This window comes from Cannabis sativa, chromosome 2, assembly GCF_029168945.1.
Source record: "Cannabis sativa cultivar Pink pepper isolate KNU-18-1 chromosome 2, ASM2916894v1, whole genome shotgun sequence".
Lineage (NCBI taxonomy): Eukaryota > Viridiplantae > Streptophyta > Magnoliopsida > Rosales > Cannabaceae > Cannabis > Cannabis sativa.
Window position 1 is genome coordinate 42993247 of NC_083602.1, and position 2493 is coordinate 42995739.

General features: G+C 39.7%; 1 non-coding gene across 1 annotated transcript; it reads left to right on the top strand.

Annotated features, from left to right (window-relative positions):
• Positions 1–1192: 1192 nt before the first annotated feature.
• LOC133035246 (small nucleolar RNA R71) lies at positions 1193–1299 on the top strand. Its single transcript, XR_009686523.1, has one exon. It is a non-coding gene; the product is annotated as a small nucleolar RNA R71 (small nucleolar RNA).
• The last annotated feature ends 1194 nt before the right edge of the window (positions 1300–2493 follow it).

Genomic DNA, 2493 nt, shown 5'->3' on the forward strand with positions numbered 1-2493 from the left:
CAAAGGCATTAAGTTTATACTGGCTCCCAAATCACATAGTGCATTTATTCCTTTAATTTTTCCAATAGTACAAGGAATAGTGAAGCTCCCTGGATCTCTGAGTTTTGGAGGGAGTTTCTTCTGTAGAATAGCGCTGCACTCTTTAGTTAGAGCCACTATCTCATAATCCTCCATCTTCCTCTTCTTTGACAAAATTTCCTTCATAAACTTCACATAACTTGGCATCTGCTCTAAAGCTTCAACAAAGGGAATGTTAATGTGAAGTCTTTTGAAGACTTCTAGAAACTTGGTGAACTGCTTGTCTAAGCTTGACTTTCTGAGCCTCTGAGGATAGGGTATTTTCACATGGTGATCAATGCTAATAGGTGGATTCTGTTGTGGTTGTGCTGGGCTGTCAGTAGCCTTCTCTGCTGTTGGTGTTGGTGTTTGCACTGGTTGAGCTTTTATCTCTTCATCTACCTCAACTGGTTGTGGTAACTCAGGCCCATCATACTTCTTACCGCTCCTCAGGGTAATTGCTTTGCAGTTTTCTTTGGGATTAACTTCAGTTGTGCTAGGAAAATTTCCTTGAGGGCGGGTTGCTACCTGAGTTGCTAGCTGGCCCATACGAGTACGCGGGTCTTTAATTGAAGATCTAGTTTCAGTCATAAATTGAAGCAGTAAATCTGTTTGCAAACTAGAATTTCCACCAGAGGCTTGTTGCTGATTAAACTGTTGGTTCTGATTCTGGTTCTGATTTCGTTGCTGATAGAACCCACTGTTTCTTCGGTTATTACCCTGGTTGAACCCATAATTGTTGTTGTTGTTGTTCTGTGAAAAATTTCCAATGGCCTTAGCTTCATCCATTGGCAAATCATCCACATCTGCTTGACACTCTGAAAAGTGATGACTTCCTCCACATAACTCACAAACAATTTGGGCTTGTTTAGCTTGCCCTGCAATTATTTTTGTCAATGCCTCAACCTGAGCTGTTAACTTTGTGATGGCATCAACTTCTAACACACCAGCTACCTTCTTAGATTGACTCCTTTCAGTTGGCCACTGCTGATTGTTTAGAGCCATCTCCTCCAATAGATCATACGCCTCATTAGCACTCTTTCTCATAAAAGCTCCGCCTGCTGCTGCATCTATTAGAATTCTAGTGTTACCAACCAACCCGTTGTAGAAGTTGTGAACCAGCATCCACTTTTCTATACCGTGATGAGGACACTTCCTGATCAGATCTTTAAACCTCTCCCAAGCCTCATAGAGAGATTCATTATCTTGTTGGCAGAAATTGTTGATTTCTCCTCTCAGCTTTGCAGACTTGGCTGGGGGAAAGAACTTTGACAAGAATTTTGTTGCCAGATCATTCCAGGTGGCAATAGAGTTGGGTGGCAAGGAGTTTAACCAACTCTTGGCTCGTTCTCTGAGCGAGAATGGAAACAGTCTCAGTCGAATGGCTTCATTGCTAACTCCATTAACTTTAAAAGTTTCACAAAGTTCCATGAAGTTAGAGAGATGCAGATTAGGATCTTCAGAAGGGAGGCCACCAAAGTGCACTGAAGACTGCACCATTTGAAGGATGGCAGGTTTAATCTCAAAGTTGTCCGCATCCACTGTCGGTGGCCTGATACATGACTGCACTCCCGTCAGAGTAGGGAGAATGTAATCTCTCAAGCTACGGCCATTAGCTTGATCTTCCACGGCGCCTCCATTATTACCGTTATTACTCCCATTATTTCCAGCATTATTGTTCACATTGGCAGCCATGATTTCTGATGTTTCAGCAGTTGCTGAAACTCTTTCTTGCCTCTTGTTCTTTCGATTCCTCCTGCAAGTTTTCTCGATTTCAGGATCAACTGGTAATATGACTGCTTGTCCTTGACGGCGCATACACTTAGGATTCCTGAAATAGATCAAGAAAATATTGCAAGAAAAAGGTTAGAAAATCAGCAAGAGAAAACATACCAAAGTAGAAGTTAGTATAATTTTATGTAATATTAATCTTTAAACAATTCCCCGGCAACGGCGCCAAAAACTTGTTGCTATAATTTATAAACACTACGCAAGTATACGCAATCAAGTAGTAAAACTCACACATGTGAGGTCGATCCCGCAGGGAATTGGATTAAATACCACTAAACTATACTTATAATTCTATTTGGCAAATCGAAAACAATTATGATTTAAGAAAAGTAAAGTAATTCAGAAAACGTAAAACACAGTTAAAGTTTAAGCAAGATGAGATGATAGGGAGGAGAATCCTGTTGTTGTTTACCCAAATCGTTAATGCTTAATTACTATCCTATTCTTGAAGTGAATGACAGATTATAAAATAACCTAGCTCTTTTCAGATCTTCTAGATTCTAAATCACATGTTATCTAATTAATTCCTTAATTAAACTAACATGAAATCAGCATTAAGTAATAATCTACTCGTCACATAAGTCATGTAAATACTCTCGTTTCACATAGAACATCGATTATCCCAATTTTAGCATTCTCAATTCT